Here is an 18,083-nt window from a genome sequence, read left to right as displayed (position 1 = left end):
AGTGCAGAGGTGCGGGATGTGGACGAGATGCATTGGAGGGCATCTTTAACCACGCGGGAAGGGAAATTGCAGTCTCTAAAGAAGGAGGCCACCTGGTGTGTTCTGTGGTGGAACTGATCATCCTGGGAGCAGATACGGTGGAGGCGGAGGAATTGGGAATATGGGATGGCATTTTTACAAGAGATAGGGTGGGAAGAGCTGTAATCCAGGCAGCTGTGGTAGTCGGTGGGTTTGTAAAAAATGTCAGTGTCAAGTCGGTCATCATTAATGGCGATGGAGAGGTCTAGGAAGGGGAGGGTGGTGTCAGAGATGGTCCAGGTAAGTTTAAGGTCAGGGTGGAATGTGTTGGTGAAGTTGATGAATTGCTCAACCTCCTCGCAGGAGCACAAGGTGGCGCCAGTGCAGTCATCAATGTAGTGGACTGGGGAGTAATTACGGAAGATCGACTGTTCTATGTAGCCAACAAAGAGACAGGTATAGCTGGGGCCCATACGTGTTTCCATGGCTACCCCTTTGGTCTGGAAGAAGTGGGAGGATTCGAAGGAGAAATTGTTAAAGTGAGGACCAGTTCGGCCAAACGAATGAGAGTGTTGGTGGAAGGGTACTGTTGGGGATGTTGGGAGAGGAAAAAATGGAGGGCTTGGAGGCCCTGGTCATGGCGGATGGAGGTATAGAGGGAGTGGATATCCATGTTGAAGATGAGGCATTGGGAGCTGGGGAAACAGAAGTTTTGGAGGAGGTGGAGGGCGTGGGTGGTGTCTCAAACGTATGTGGGGAGTTCCTGGACTGGGGGGATAGGACAGTGTCATGGTAGGTAGAGATGAGTTTAGTGGGGCAGGAGAATGCTGAGACAATGGGTCGGCCAGAGTGGTCAGGCTTGTGGACCTTGGGAAGGAGGTAGAACCGCGCAGTGCGGGGTTCCTGGACTATGAGGTTGGAAGCTGTGGGTGGGAGATCTCCTGAGTTGATGAGGTTCTGTGTGGTCTGGGAGATGAAGGTTTGGTGATGGGGGTGGGGTAATGGTCGAGGGGGCAGTAAGAAGAGGTGTCCTCGAGTGGGCTTTTGGCTTCAGCAGTGTCAAGGTCAGTGCGCCAGACTAACACTGCGCCCCCTTTATCTGCTGGCAAAATGGTGAAGTTGGGATTGGAGCAGAGGGATTGGAGGGCTGCACGTTGTGAGGGTGAGAGGTTGGAGTGGGGGAGGGGGGTAGACAGGTTAAGGCAGCTAATGTCCCGGCGGCAGTTGGAAATGAAAGGTCGAGGGCAGGTAATAGGCCAGCACGGGGTGTCCAGGTGGATGCAGTGTGTTGGAGGTGGGTGAAGGGGTCCTTGGAATGTGGGCAGGAGTCCTGATTGTGAAAGTAATCTTGGACATGGAGGCAACGGAAGAATTGTTTGCCCAGATTATTTTTTCTTGAGTATTTTTGACAGTCAAGAATTCTTTTTTCCAATAAGCAAGTGTATTTTCCATCCATTTCTGATAATCAAATTCTGAACCATTTTCATTACCTGTAATCCATTTTGCACTCCCTGAAACATTAACTTTGTTTCTCCTTCCACAGATACCAGTGATTAATGCCAAAGCCCTGTTGCTTGTGGAGAGGGTGATGTTTGACTTTCTTGTGCAGCTGCAGTTTGTGTGGTGAAGGTGCTCCCACAATGTGGTTGGGTAAGAGACATTACAGATTATTCATTACAGCAACAGTGATTATTTGAAGATAATGTCCAAATCAAGAACAGTTTGTAGTTTTATGATCATGCTTATAATTTCACAAAAATGTAATTGAGAACTTTAGAAATAAGGCCAGGGATGGAGATTTTAGGACAGGTGACCAAAAGCATTGCCAAAAAGCAGGCTTTGAGGGATTTCTTAAAGGTGAAAAGCAGACCTGTGAGGTTTTGTCTGTAAGTTCCAGACCATGTTGCTTTAGTAACTGTAGAATCAGCTACACAGTTGAAGTAATGAATTAACCAATCGTTGGGAGTCTCAAAGAAAATGGGTTGAGACCTCGATAAAGGATGTGTGGTGCAGGGAGCTAGGGATGATAACAGCCAGGAATCAAATCAAGAATGAGAATTTTAAATTGTTGTTGCTTATGAATAGGAGCCTTTTGACAGATCAACATGTTTGGGGAGAAGTGAGCACGTGGGCGATAGAGCTTTCATTTTTTCTTGAGATTACAGGGAGGTTGAATTTGGGAGGCTGGCCAGGAGTGTGTTTGGATAATTAAGTTTTGAGATGACACACGATGGATGAGAGTTTCAGTATATGAGCTGAGATGAGGGTGGAATCACCTTGATATAGTGGTGTTGGAGTGGGACTGGGCTGTTCCCCTCACCTCACCTCCGGGATTCAGCTGGTTGTCAGGTTGTGAATCAGGGCAGTAACACAATCGGGAGCTGAGTGGCCCTGGTGCAGCCTAAAATGAGTGTCGCTCAGCTGGCTGTTGCTGAGCAGCTGCTGTTTGATAGCCCTGTTGATGACATCTTCCATCACTTTACTGCTGATCGAGTGTGGACTGACAGAGGGAAGTTGCTTGAGTTGGATTTGCCCTGTGATTTTGTGTTGAATATCCCTGGGCAATGTTCCACATTGTCGGTCGATGCCAGTGCTGGAGCGGTACGTGACTTGGTGGGTGGCAAGTTCTGGAGCACAATCTATCAGTATTATTGCCAGACTGTTAGCAGGACCCATAGCCTTTACACTACTTAACCATTTCTCGATATTGTTCGAACTAAATTGAACTGGCTTAAAGCTCACATCTGTGACGTTAGGAACCACTGGAGAAGGCTGACGTGGATCATCCCACTTTGCATTTGGCTGAAAATTACTGCAAATGCTGTCATCTTGTCTTTTGCATGGATGTGTGAAACCCCTCCATCAGTAAGGGTGGGGATATCTGTGGTGCTTCCTGCAAAGAGTTGTTTAATTGTCCATTACCATTCACAACTGGGTGTGGCAGAACTGCAGAGCTCTGATCTGATCCATTGATTGTGGGATCACTTAGCTCAGTTGCTTGCTGCTGATGCTGTTTGATGTGCAGATAGTCCTGCTTGGTAGCTTCACCAGGTTGACACTTCATTTTTATGTCTGTCTGGTGCTGCTCATGGCATGCTGTCCTTTCCTGTCCATTGTGATGGGTGAGTGCAGGATTTACAAACCCATGAGATTACAGATTGTGCTGGAGTACAGTTCTGCTGCTGTTGTTATCCCACAGTGCCTCAGCGAGATCCAGTTTGAGTTCCTACATCTGTCCTATTTAGCACGGTGATAGTACCACTCGGCACAATGGAGGTTTTTCTCAACTTTAAGGTAAGGCTTTGTCTCCAAAAAGACTGTGGGATGGTCGGTCTTATCGATACTGTCATGGACAGATGTATTTGCTGCTGGTTGATTCATACTGATAAGATGTAGTATGTTTTTTCCCTCTTGCTGGTTCCGTTACCGCCTGCTGCAAACCCAGTTGAGCAGCTATGTCCTTGAGGACCCGACCAGCTCAGTCAGTAATCCTGCTGCTGAGCTACGCTTGGTAGAGGACATTCAAATCCTGTACCCAGAGTAGGCTTGTCACCATCTTATTGCCTCAGTGCTTCCTCCAAGTGTTGTTCAACGTGGAGGAGCACTGATTCATCAGCTGCGGGAGCACGGTACGTGGTAATTAGCAGGAGCCATGTGACTTCCTGGTGTCCAAAGTCAATGCTAAGTACTCCCAAGGCAAATGGTTCCTGTGTGTACACTACTGTGCCATCACCTCTGCCTGGTCTGTCCTGCTGGTGGGACAGGACATATCCAGAGATTTCAGGAGAAAGTGAAGACTGCAGATGCTGGAGATCAGAGTCGAGAGTGTGGTGCTGGAAAAGCACAGCAGGTCAGGCTGATGAAGGGCTTAGGCTCAAAACATCGATTCTCCTGCTCCTCAGATGCTGCCTGACCTGTTGTACTTCTCCATCATCACACTCTATCTAGGGATGGTTATTGTGGTGTCTGGCCATTATCTGTAAGGGGTTACTCTGTGAGTATGACTTTGTCAGGCTGTTCCTTGCCTAGTCTGTGAGACAGCTCGGCACAAAAAAACACAGATGTTAGTGAGCAGGATGTTGCAGAGTCGAGAGGGCTGATTCTGTGGTTGTATTTCCTAATGCCTTGTTAGATGCCGAGTGGTCCATCCAGTTTCATTCCTTTGTTGAGACTTTGCAGTGATTAATACAGTGGGTAGCTTGTTGGCCAACTGTCAGGTTGGCAGGATTTTTTTCGCCTTTGACAATGGTTCCATGGAGATCAGGAGATTCCTAATTCATTATTTTTTCTTGAATTCAGATTCTACCATCTGCCGAGCTGGGATTCGAACAAGGACTTCAGTTGTACATTTTAATATTCTGGATAAAAGTTAAATACATTAGGTTTGTTCATTCATTTTAAATATCACTAACCCTGGTTTTGCTTCTTTGTAAAACACTGTCCATCATCCTGTCTCCTTCATCCTTCCCTCCAACAACAAGAGCAAGGCGCACATTGAGTTTCTCTGTCACTAAGACTGAGACAATCTGATCAGCTGCCTCTGCTGCTTCTCTCCCTCCCACTAGGCCACCGAGACAAGCTGCCTCACATGGTGTTCCTGATTTTTGTCCCAAACTTACATCTTTCTCCAGTCTCTTGTCAAGCCTTATCAGAGCTCACCTTGATCTTTTACTAGTCTCGCTAAACTACAGACATTCCAACTCTGTTTCCTCCTCATCACTCCCCCTCCCCAATTCACAGGTATTGTTCCTTGTTCTGTCTGTCTATCTTTTCTGGTTATGTCCTTCTCATCCATTCTGCCAAAAAAACTAATATTTGACCTCACCATCATTTGTAAATCCTGCTCCATCTCCACTCTCCCTTTCATTTCTGAATTCCTTGTATTTGGTGTCTCTCAAGGATCTATCCTTGGTCCCTCCTGTTTCTCACCTACACACTGCCAGGAAGTGACATTGTCCAAAAACACAGTGTGAGGTTTCACATGTACACTGACGATGTCCAGCTCTCCTTCCCCACCATCCCTCTCCATTGCTCCACTGTTGCTCAGTTACCAAACTGCTTATCACATTCCCACTACCCGATTAACTGCAATTTCCTCCAAAGAAACATTGTTACGGTTAAACCCATTACCTTCAGTTGCTATTACAAATTCCTTTCTCTTACTTCTGAGCCCCTCCCTCTCTCTGGGTGCAGTCTGAGATAGAACTAGACTCTTCACAACATTGCTGTCATATCTGTAACCCCACGGTGACCTTCTGATCAGACATCTATGCAATCACAAACACCAGGAATTCCAATCTCTAAAATGTTGCTTGTCTCCACCTCACCCTAGCTCCATTGCTACTGAAACCCCTTACCCATGTCAGTGTTACCTTAAACTTGATGAATCTGAAATGAACCCTTGATTTCGTGACTGACCCAGAATCTGTTAGCTTTCAGTGTTTCCTGCACAAATAACCCCCGATCCCTTTGTGGTGCAGCTTTCTACAGTTTCCACTATGTGAATAGCACTCCGTTCTCTTATTATCCCCTCCAAAATGACCGAGTTCACTTTTTCCCAAATTATACTCCATCTGACAACTTGTTGCCCCTTTCTCCTGTGCATCTCTCTCTCTTCACAATCCTCTTAGAACTTTACAGTTATGCCTTTTCCAGGAGTTCCCCCCCCCCCCTCCCCATTCTTCTAAACATTTACTGGGAGCACTGGGCAGTGTGAAGCATGCAGAGTTGCTCTGTTTTTAGAGATACTGTATGGGAGGAGCTTGCTGCCCATTGGTCAGCATGGAGGCAACTTGCCCATCGAGCTGCATGAGCCTTTCACACCCCATGTCTTTTTTATGAAGCACAGCAGCAGCATGGAAGGAAAGAAAAGGAAGCAAATCCTGCTCTCCATATCTCACTGACTCTTGGAATATTCTGTCCCATGTGTCAAAGATCTGCCCTGTTCAATCACATGAAGTTCCAAGGTGGAAACTCCTAGAAACCCACATAAATTTCCACCTGAACTGACTGCTGACCTCCACAAGGGGTAATGTGTCCAGTCATCCTGGGCCAGGAGGAGGGGATGGTGCGAAGTTTCTAACCTGAACTGACAGTGATGGGTTTTATAAACTTGTATTACAGGATACTACAGGTGGACATTCAGATGGTAATCTCAGTCATTGTAACACCTAACTCTGATTGAATTCGTCAATTCATCAGGACCTGGATATTTACATTGTGTGTGAGTATTGTATTCCATCTGAATCCCATTTGCTGCATAAACGTTCTCCTTTGAATCTTCCCAAACCTTTAATGTGTGTCCTGTAATCCTTGTATAATGAGCTGATGGGTGTAAGGTTTATTATTATAACGTGTAACTTTTCTAAACCCCTCTGTCACAGCTTCCCGCAATTGCCTTTGCTACAAGGAGAACACCTCAGTTTCCCCAAACCCCTGATTCCCCAATGTCTGTTTGTTCTCTATTCGGCACACATCAGGTTTGTGTTGGAACATTCTCCACTTGCCTGCATCAGTGCAGCCCCCAACACTATGAAAGAAAGTGACCATCCTCCAGGACAAAGCACTGTGTCTGAGTGGTGTCCCACCCACTACCTTCAGCATTCCCTCTCCCCATCCCAGAGACACAGTGGCATCACTGTGTAAAAGGTAAAGGCAGCATTGTCCTACCAGACCATAGGGCTGCTCTCTCATTAGGGAGGAAACTGGAGCCCCGGAAGAAACCCATGGAGACACTGGGAGAATGTGCAAGTCCCACAGACTTTGTCCAAAGCTGGAATCGAACCTGGGGTCCTGGCAACAGTACTAATCACTGAGCCACCGTGCCACCCTAAAATTGTAATCTGATTCACAACTACCACTTCCTCTGATAGTTCATTCCACACAGAAACCATTGTCTGAACAAAAATAAAAGAAAATTCCCAAACGCCTTTTTAAAGCCGTTCTGCTGTCACCTTAAAAGGTATGTACCCAGTCTTGAATCGTGTCCCTTCCTGGAAAGGACACCAGCTGTTCACGTTACTGATACCAACCCTCCATGTTTTGAGAAACGTCTAATAAGGTCACTCCTCAGCCTCCTGCGCGCCACTGAAAGAAGTCGCAGCCTATCCAGCCTATGCTTATAATTCAAACTATCCACTCCCATCAACATCCTGGTAAATCTCTTCTGAATCTGCTCCAAAGACATAATGTCCTCCCGATATCAGCATGACCAGAACTGGACACAGAATTCCAGAAAAGGCCTCCCCAACATCCAAAATAACGTCCCAACTCTTGTACTCAAAGGTCTGAGCAATGAAGGCAAGTGTGCTAAGCACCTTCTTAACCACCCTGTCGACATGTGACACAGACTTGAAAGACCCAAACCCCACGGCCTCTTCATTCCATATCACGACTCGAGGCCCAGTTTTTAATTAGTGTAAGTCTGCCCTCGTTTGTTTTTTCAAGATGTTATATTTTGCATTTATTCCAATACAAAGGGAACAAAGGAGCAACTTTTGCACGAGGAGACTGGTACATGTATGGAATAAGCTGCCAGAAGTGGTGGAGGCTGACAATTATAGCATTTTAAAGGCATTTGGATACTTGACATGAATAGGAAAGATGTAGAGGGATATGGCCCAGGTGCTGGCAAGAGGGATAAGATTAGGTTCGGATATCTGGTCGGCATGGACAAATTTAACCGAAGGTTCTGTTTAGTGCTGTTCATCTGTGACTGAACTCAGTGGGTTTCAGTCTCTTCAAAGATAAATCTTAGTCTGTTTTATTTTAGTAAAGCTACAACATTCAGTAGGACGGTGGCTTATTTCTTTAAGTACACATCCTATGATACTTTGATTCAGTTTTTTAATGTAAAATATTGGTACTAATTTATTCTAGAGTAGTGTTTTGTAAAGCTATAAGACTATGTGCCTTTTTCTGGGTCTGTGGACTGTTAAGGTGCAGAGATTGCCATTCATACAGTGATGTGCTCTTCCTGTTGGACGTAGGAGATTAAGAAAAGTTTCAATGATCCTGATTGTCTGCAGGAAGTGAGGATGCAAATCCTGTAGAATTTCATGGACCAGATGGAGCGATGGTTAAAGGTAATGAAGAATTTAGAGGGGCCGGGGGTTGTGATAGGTGGCAGTTTTAGAAAGGTAGGAAAACTGCCAATCCAGTCAGGTAGATGGGTTTCCTCTCGGAAATGGAGGAGTGGAGGGCAAGTAGTGCAGGTGTCCCCTGTGGTTACTTCCATCTCAAACAATTATACTGTTTTGGAAAGCGTCGGGGGTCACAGACTCTCAGGGGAATATCGCACTGACAGCCAAGTTACTAGTGTAATGTCAGGTATATCAGGTTCCACGTGATCTATGGTGATAGGGGGCTCTCTAGTCTGCAGCACAGACAGCAGTTTCTGTTGTGAACAGTGAGACGTCAGAATGGGGTGGTACCTCCCTACTGCCTGGGGGAAGGATGGTTCTGAGGGTGCAGGATATTCTGAAAGGGGAGAATGATCAGTGGGAGGTCACTGTACACTGGTACCAATGGCAGAAGAGAAAAGGCTAAAGTCCTGATGAGAGAATATAGCAAATTAGCCTGGAGGATAATAAGCAGATCCTTGTGGGTAGTAATATCTGGATTACTCCCGGTGCCACATGCGAGCGAGAGTAGCAATAGCAGGGTAGAGCAGATGAATGCGTGGCAAAGGATCTGATACAAGGGAGAAGATTCACATTTTTGGATCATTGGAATCTCTGCTGGTGTAGAATTGACATGCTTAAGAAGGATGGATTACACCTGAATTAGAAGGTGTCTAATATCCAAGCAGGGAGATTTGCTAGTGCTATTCGGGGGGCATTAAACCAGCGAGGGCGAAGGGGTAAACCAAGAGCTAGTGAGAAACGACGTAAGTCTGAGGCTGGTACAGTTGAGAAGTTAGACAGGCAAGGGAAAGGCACAGAAAGAGGTAGGACTGACAAGGTACAATAGACAATAGGTGCAGGAATAGGCCATTCTGCCCTTTGAGTCAGCACCACCATTCATTATGATCATGGCTGATCGTCCACAATCAGTATCCTGATCCTGTCTTATCTCCGTAACACTTGATTCCATAATCTTTAACAGCTCTATCCATCTCTTTCTTGAAAGTATCCAGAGACTTGGCCTCCACTGCCTTCTGGTTTAGTGCACTCCATGTGTCCACTACTCTCTGGGTGAAGACGTTTCTCCTCAACTCTGTTCTAAATGGCCTCTCCCTTATTTTTAAACTGTGTCCTCTGGTTCTGGACTCACCCATCCGTGGAAACATGCTTCCTGTCTCCAGAGTGTCCAACCCTTTAATAATCTTGTAGGTCTCCATCAGATCCGCTCTCATTCTTCTAAACTCAAGTGTATACAAGCTCAGTCCCTCCAATCTTTCAACATATGATCATTCCGCCATTCCGGGAATTGACCTCATGAACCTACCCAACACTCCCTCAATAGCCACAATGCTCTTCCTCAAATGTGGAGACCAAAACTGCACACAATACTCCAGGTGCGGTCTTACCAGGGCCCTGTACAGCTGCAGAACGACCTCTTTGCTCCTATACTCAATTCATCTTGTTATGAGGCCAGCATGCAGTGAGCTTTCTTCACTACCTGCTGTACCTGCATGCTTGCTTTAATTGACCGATGTATAAAAATAACTATATCTTGTTGTACTTCCCCTTTACCAAACTTGACTCCTTTTAGATAGTAATCTGCCTTCCTGTTCTTGCTTCCAAAGTGGATAACCAAAAATTTATCCACATTAAACTGCATCTGCTATGCATCCGTCCACTCACCAAGTTAACCTGTATTCTCATAACATCCTCCTCACATTTCACCCTGCCACCCACCTTTGTGTCATCAGCAAATTTGCTAATATTACTTTTAATACGTTCATCTATATTATTAATGTATATTGTAAACAGCTGCGGTCCCAGCACCGAACCTTGTGGTACCCCACTAGTCACTGCCTGCCATTCTGAAAGGAAGCGTTTATCACTACTCTCTGCTTCCTGTCGGCCAGCCAATTTTCAATCCAAGTCAGTATATTCCCCTTTGTAAATCCATGCTGACTCTGACGAATCCTATTACTGCTATCCAAATGAGCCATAATTTCATCTTTTATAATTGACTCCAGCGTCTTCCTCACCACTGACATCAGGCTAACCTGTCTATAATTCCATGTTTTCTCTCTCCCACCTTACTTGAAAATTGGCACAACATTACCACCCTCCAATCTGACTCTACATCTCCTGATTCTGTGTCTTCCCCATTGCAAGGGACTGAACGTCATCCCTCACCAACAGGGCCATCCCGCCCCCTCTGCCCATCAGTCTGTCCTTTTGATAGCACTGCACTGCATTTATTTCAATGCAAGAGGTTTGACAGGGAAAGCAGATGAGCTTAAGATATAGTTTTGAACATGGGACTGGGATATAGTGGGTATTACAGAAACGTGGCTTAGGTTGGACAGGACAGGTAGCTTAATGTTCCAGGGAATAGATGTAAGAGGAAGGATAGAAAGGGGGATAAGAGAAAATGTGGAATGGTGTTTTTGATGAGGGATCATATTATTGTTGTGCTTAGGGAGGATATTCATGGAAGTTCGCCCGGTGAACTTACTTGGGTGGATTTGGCAAATAAGAACAGGATGATCACCTTATTGAGGTTGTCTGTGTAGGTTTCATCCGGGTGCTCTGGTTTCCTCCCATAGTCCAAAGATGTGCAGGTTGGGTGGATAGTCCAGGATGAATTGCCCATAATGTTCAGAGTTGTGCAGGTTGGGTGGATTGGCCATGTGAAATTGCCTTCAGTGTTCAGGGATGTGCAGGTTGGGTGGATTGGCCATGTGAAATTGCCCATAGTTTTCAGGGATGTGCAGACTAGGTGGATTGGCCATGGGAAATGCAGCGTTACAGGGGTAAGAGAGGAGGCTCTGAGGGTCAGTGTGGATGTGATAGACCGAATGGCCTGATTCCACACTTGAGATTCTCTGACGATAATTCTACTAGTTTTAAAATAGTTACAGAAAATAATAGACCAAATCTAAAAGTTGGTGTTCAAAATTGGACAAATATGAATTTTGACGGTACAAGGTGAGAACTTTCAATATTTGTTTGCAACCCCCAGGTAAAAGGACGGCTGGAAAGTGGGAACATAAGAACAGAAGGAATAAGAGCAGGAGTAGGCCATCTGGCCCCTCAAGCCTGCACTGCCATTCAATAAGATCATAGCTGATCTTTTCATGGCCTCAGCTCCACTTTCCTGATCTCTCACCATAACCCTTAATTCCTTTCCTGTTTGCATATCTACATTTAGCCTTAAAGACATTCAAGTTGATAACGTCAACTGCTGCACTCAGCAAGGAATTCCACAGATTCATAAACCTTTAGCTGAAGAAGTTCCTCCTCAACTCTGTCCTAAATAAGATACCCCCTTATTTTGATGCTAGGTTGACCCGCCCCCCAATGGAAATGACCTCCTTGCTTCTATCTTCTCTATTCCCTTCTTAATTTTATTTTTTCCAATACAACCTCCATTCTTCTAAATTCCAACAATTATAGTCCCAGTCTATTCAGTCTCTCCACATGCACCAACACTCTCAACTCCCAACTCAACCTAGTGACCCCCCCCCCGCACCCCCTCCAGTGTCAGTACATCCTTGCTGAAGTAAGGAGATCAAACCTGTACACAGTACTCCAGGTGTGACCTCACCAGCACCCTGTACAACTGCAGCATAACCATCCCTCTAGCAAGGAAGGTCAATAGACCCTCCACCATCTCTTTTAGTCCCCTGGGATGCATTCCATCATGGCCAGGAGACCCATGTACTTTTGGGATGTTATCTTTCCCAACACTACCTCTTTCCTGAGAATGACTATTTCCATGTCCTCATTTGCCATTGCCTCCATAGTCCTGTGAAAATGAGACAACAAGAGTACATAGACAGTATGTTCCTGTTAAGGCCAAGTCTGGTAGGTGTCGAGAATGTTGTGTGTCTCGAGAAAATGAGGGTCTGGTCAAAAATATGGAGGGATATCGCAGGTACAGCCAGTTGGGTTTGAGTCAATCCCTCGGACTACAGGGGCAGTAGGAGTACACTTGAGGGAGAACAGGAGGGCAAAAAGGATACATGAGAGAGCTTTGGGGGGAAAGAGGTTTAAGGACAATCCAAAGAGATTCTACTAAACATGAAGGACAAAAGAGTAACCAGGCAGAGAATAATGACCCTCAAAGATCAACAAGGCTGTCTGTGGAACCAGAGAAGGTGGGAGAAATACTATCCAAGTATTTCATGTCAGCTTTTACTTAAAGAGGATATGGAAGCGCGAGACTTTGGAGAAATAAATAGTGATAACTTGACAACTATCCATATTATAGAGGAGGTTGTACTGGATGTCTTATACATAAAGCTGAGTAAATCTGTGGGACCTGATCAGGTGTATCCCAAATCTTTGTGGGAAGTTAGGGAAGTGATTGCTGGGCCCCTCGCTGAGATATTTCTATCACCGATAGCCACAGGTGAGGTGCTGCAAGACAGGCGCCATTATTTGAGAAAGGTGATGAGGAAAGGCCAGGGACCAATCCACTGGTAAGCCTGACGTTAGTGGCAGACAAGGTGTTGGAAGGAATTCTAAAGGACAGGTTTATATGTAATTGGAAAGGCAAGAAGTGATTAGGGATAGTCAGCATGGCTTTGTACATACATCACTAACTTGGACTTCAGAAAGACATTCAAAAAGGTTCCACATAACAGACTGGTTAGCAAGTTAGACACCATGGGATGCAGAGAGAACCAGCTATTTGGATACAAATTGGCTGGAAGGTTGGAGACAGAGAGTAGTGCTTTTCGGACTAGAGGCCTGTGATGAGCAATATGGTGTAAGGATCGGTGCTGGGTCCACTGCTTGTCATCATTTATATCAAAGATTTCTGTGTGAATATATGAGGTATAGTTAGTGGGTTTACAGGAAACATCAAAATTGGAGGTGCACTGGACAGCAAAGAAGGTCACCTCAGAGTACAATGGGACTTCAATCAAATGGGCTGATCATTGTCAGATCGAGTTTATTTCAGATAAATATGAGGTGCTTTATTTTGGAAAAGCAAATGAGGTCAGGAATTATACACTTAATGGGAAGGTCCTGGGGAGTGTTGCTGAACAAAGAGACCTTGGAGTGCAGGTTCATAGTTCCTTGAAAGTGAAATCATACGCCTTTACTGGTCAGTGCATTGAGTAGTGGAATTGGGACGTCATTTTGCAGCTGCACAGCACATTGATTCAGCCACTTCTGGAATTCTGCTTTCAGTCCTGGTCTCTCTGCTATCGGAATGATATTGTGAAACTTGGAAGGGTTCGGAAAAGATCCGCAAAGACGTTGCCAGGGTTGAGGGTTTGAGCTATATAGGTAGAGGCTGAATAGGCTGGGGCTGTTTTCCCTGGAGCATCGGATACAATTGTGAGGGGCATGGATAGGGTGAAATCCCGGGGTCTTTTTCCCAGGATATGTATGTCCAAAGCTTGGGGGAACAGGCTTCAGGTGTGAGGGAAAAGATGTAAAAGGTACCTAAGGAGCAATGTTCTTAACTGAACATGGTACGTTTATGGAATGAGCTGCCAGAGGAAGTGTGGAGGCTGGTACAATTACCCAATTATGCCTTTGAGATGTTGTATGTGATTAGCAAAAGTTTAGAAGGATATAGGCCAAGAGCTGACATATGGGATGAGGTTAATTTAGGATATCTGGTCGGCATGGACAAGTTGGATCGAAGGGTCTGTTTCTCTGCTGTACATCTTTATGGCTCGACTCAAATTAAGATGGGTTTCTCTTTTATGGAGAGTTAGCAGAAGATCAAATAATTCTCCTTGGATTTGAGAAGGTTAGTCAGTGACTTCGACCAGAAGCAGATTTGTTTCCAGGATATTTAATTTACAGAGAGAAAGGGAGAAATTATTAACATCACAATTTTTAGTAACTACCTTCAGGTAACTGGCAAATAATGCAGGTTAAAAATGTGAAAATTATTTTACTCGCTAAGTTCTGAGCATCTGGAACAGTTTGACCAACAGCTCAATGAAGAATCAGTAGTTATTGTCAAAACAAATTTGGAATTTAACTTTTTTAAGGAAGGATTTGGAGGACTACAGACAAATGGGAGGTGAGTTGGGATAGACTGGCACCATCTCCAGAGGGGGAGAGTACAGCCCCAATGGGCTGAATAGCCCCAAACCTCTGTGCTCGGTGTTACTGCCCCATTCACTGTGAATGAAGAAGCTCATCACAGGGCAGAGCCGTAGACACCTACATCATGGAATTAGACCCTTTGGTCGAACTGGTCCATGCCGACCAGATATCCCAACCTCATCTAGTCCCATTTGCCAACATTTGGCACATATCTCTCTACACCCTTCCTATTCACATACCCATCCAGATGCCAAATGGTGTAATTGTACAAGCCTCCACCACTTCCCTGAACAGGAGATTCCATACATGCACCAATCTCGGTGTGAAAAAAGTTATCCCTAGGGTCCCGTTTAAATCTTTCCCCCTCACCTTAAACCTACACCCTCTCATTCTAGACTCCCCCACCCCAGGGAAAAAACGTTGTCTATTTTTCCCATCCATACACCTCATGATTTTATAAAGCTCTATGATGTCACCACCCCAGCATCCGATGCTCTTGGGAGGAGCCCTCTCATGTCACAATGGGGCCCGGGTGCTTGACAGCAGCTTTAGACCAATAGGAGAATTGGCGTGATCCTCCAGTCAATGGGAGTGAATTGGGATGGGTCCAGCAGGCCAACACGTGGCCATAAGCTGTGCAGGCGCAGTGACATGGTGAGGGGGGACCTAGTGAGTGTGAAGGGAGTGGGAGAGACTGTAAAGTCTGGGGAAGAAATGGAGCTATTGTGGACTGGGAGGGTTTATAAATGCACGGTTTTAGGATGCTAGACCTGAATTAGAAATTCCTGGTAAATTAGAACCAAAAGAACTGCAGATGCTGTAAATCTCACACAACAACCAAAAGGTAAAGCTCAGCAGGTCTGACAGCATCTCAAGAGCAAGAGAATCGACGTTTTGGACATATTCTTTTCATCAGGAATGTCGGGATTGGAGTGGGGGGGAGTAGTAAGAGACCTGAGAAATAAATAAGAGGGATGTGTGGGGTTGGTGGGAAGGGAGCTAGGAAGGCTAGGAAGGTAGATGTAGGTGGAGGGTAATTGAGAGAGGGTGGAGTGGATAATTGGAAAGGAAGATGGACAGGTGGGACAGTTCAAGAGGGTGGTGTCGAGTTGGAGGGTTGTGTCTGGGATAAGGCAGGGGAGGGGCGATGAGGAAACTTTGATTCTCTGGTTAAAGGTATCCAATGGGGAAGATGAGATTTCAGCTGGATGTGGAAGGGTCCTTTGGAAGTGAGGGAGGAGGTGTGGGCACAGATTTTACACGTCTTGCATTGGCAAGTGAAGGGGCTGGGACTGGGTTTGTTGGGGTACATGGATCTGACTTGGAATTCACAGGGAATGTCTCTGTGGAATTCTGAAAGGAATGGAGAGAGAAATATATCTCTGGTGGGATCTGATTGTAGGTGGTGGAAATGACAGAGGATGATGCATTGTATCTGGGTGAAGGTGAGAACTGGGGGAATCTATCCTTGTTGCAGTTGGAGAGGTGTGGTTCAATGGCAGAGGTGTGGCAAGTGGTGGAGATACACTGGAGAGTATTGTTAACCACATGGGAGGGGAAATTGCAGTCCTTGAAATACGGGGTGATTTGGTATGTCCTGGAGTGTTCTGCCAGCTTGCATCAAGCTTCATTGGAACACTGCAGTAAGCATGAGACAGAGATGTTGGCCAGGGAACAGACTCGTATGTTAAAGTGACACGAAACTGGAAGGTTGGGGTCTGTTTTGCAGCAGAATGTAGATCATCAGCTGCCATTTCCAGCACCTCCACTGAGATGCTGCCAGACACAGGTTCCTGTCCCCTCCATTAACAGCTATACACCCTCCCAGCCAGATTGTTATCCACTCCTTTGTCTTTCCAAATGTTACTGTCTCTTTTGGGCTCCATCCCGACCTATTATTTACTCTTTAACCCCTATCTCCTGCAGACCAAAGATATGCAGGTTCGTTGAATTGGCCCAACTAAATTTCCTGTAGTGTTCGGGGATGTATAGGTTAGGTGCATTAGTCAGGGGAAATGTAGAATAATAGGGTCGGGGGATGAGTTTGGTTGAGAAACTCTTCAGAGGGTGGGTGTGGACTTGTTGGGCCGAATGGCCTGTTACCACACTGTAGGGATTCTAATTTTCCCAGCTGTTGTCGGTTCTGAGGAGGGGTGACTGGACCTAGAATGACCCTTGGTGTGTGCAGGAGGAGGAAACTGGAAAGGGGAGTTGGATCCAGTTGAGACTGGGAGGGTTTAATTACACCCTGAACAGGTAGTTGGGCCTAAATTAGAAACTCTTGGTCCCACGTTTACAGCAAATGGAAAAATGGCTGTGGACCTCAGGCGGTGATAGTTCCTGGGTTATGGCCACCATCTTTATTTGGGGCATGGACTTGTCCTCTGCCTGGGTGGGGGCGGGCATTTTGAAGAGGAGCATCTACACATCCAACACATACCAAGAGAAATATTTGTCTTTACTGTTCAGCCTGCACTGACTGTGAGTTTTGTTTTGTGAATTCATTTTATAGGATATTAATTGAGAATAATTGAGACGGGGATCTCCAAAGCAATTTTCTATCATCAGCAGGGTCATCAGGATCTGAATACCATTGACATTTAACTGTGGAAGGAGAAAGGTTTGTCTGTTCTGTCTGAGGGCAAGTATCTTTTTTTTCAAGCAAAAAGAAGAAAGATGTTCAAACTGTGGTTGGATCACCCTTGGGATTTGTGCTCAATTCTGGGCCCTGCAGCTGTGGAAGAAGGTATTGGCCTGAGAGGGAGCACAGATTTATCCAAATTACACCTCATCTCTCTATAGGAACGGTCAGATTTAGATCCAATCACCCATTTCATGATGTTAACCTGTAAACTCCTTATTTTCAATTCCCTACAAACTTCTCATTAAAATTCCTTGTGGACTCAAATTCCAGCACCATTTCAGGTGAAATGTCCCAGGTTCTGACAACTGTCTGTTCATTCAGAAACTGCTGAAGTCCATGTTGACTCTGGGGTTACAAATGGCTGAATTGTAAGGTGAGCTGCTGTTCCTGAGCTCCCATTGAGATGCATTGGAACAGTACAGGAGGCTGAGTGCAGTGTAGGTGTGAGCAGACAATGAAAATGACAGGGCTGCACTGTGAGGGCTGCTTGGCTCAATGAGTGTGTTTTGGAGTTGGTTGTAAACAGAGCGAGGGGAGACAGGGGGAAGGTGACCTACAGCTTCAGTTTTAGTTCAGGCCATTCAGAAATTCACATGTTCCCAGTGGGAACAGCCAAGTTGTAAGCGATACCGGCTGAGGTTTTTTAAAAAGTTTTTAAAAGTGTAAAAAGTTAGCTTAAGTAAAGATCATGGCTTTATATTATAATGGAAATGTTTGAAGTGAAGGAAGGTTGCCAGCTCATTTCAATTCTCTTAATGGGAGTGACTAGCTCAAACTAGAGAGACGTTGTGACAGGATACCTCAGACCAGTGGTGTGCTCCTCTTGCACAATGTGGGAAATAAGGGACGCTTCCAGTGTCCGTGACGGCTATGTGTGCAGGAAGAGTGCCCATCTGCAACTGCTGGGAAACTGCTTTTCAGACCTGGACTCACTGTGAAGCAATATTGAGAATGTTATGGACAGCACTTTTAGTGAGTTAGTCACACTGCAGGTGAGGATTACACAGGCAGAAAGGGAATGAGTGACCATCAGATCAAGTAAAAGGCTCAGGAAGGAAGTTAAGGACGCCCCAGTGATCATTCCCCTTCTCAAATAGATGTTGTGCACCGCTTGGGATTCGATAAGGGGGGAATCAGGTTGGGTGGACTCTCAGGGGAAATCAGCAACAGCCAGGTTCATGACACCACAGATAGCTCCGCTGCGCAGAACTGGAGGTAGGCGAATG

At 45.6% G+C, this 18,083-nt stretch overlaps 1 long non-coding RNA gene across 1 annotated transcript; it reads left to right on the top strand.

Moving 5' to 3' along the window:
• Positions 1–1,566: 1,566 nt before the first annotated feature.
• Positions 1,567–16,818, top strand: LOC140494020 (uncharacterized). The gene is made up of 4 exons (XR_011963831.1): positions 1,567–1,668; positions 4,318–4,400; positions 6,142–6,241; positions 16,726–16,818. It is a non-coding gene; the product is annotated as an uncharacterized lncRNA (long non-coding RNA).
• Positions 16,819–18,083: the final 1,265 nt, after the last annotated feature.

This window comes from Chiloscyllium punctatum, chromosome 23, assembly GCF_047496795.1.
Source record: "Chiloscyllium punctatum isolate Juve2018m chromosome 23, sChiPun1.3, whole genome shotgun sequence".
Taxonomy (NCBI): domain Eukaryota; kingdom Metazoa; phylum Chordata; class Chondrichthyes; order Orectolobiformes; family Hemiscylliidae; genus Chiloscyllium; species Chiloscyllium punctatum.
Note: the sequence above shows the minus strand (reverse complement) of the source record. Positions and strands in the feature narration are given on the sequence as shown.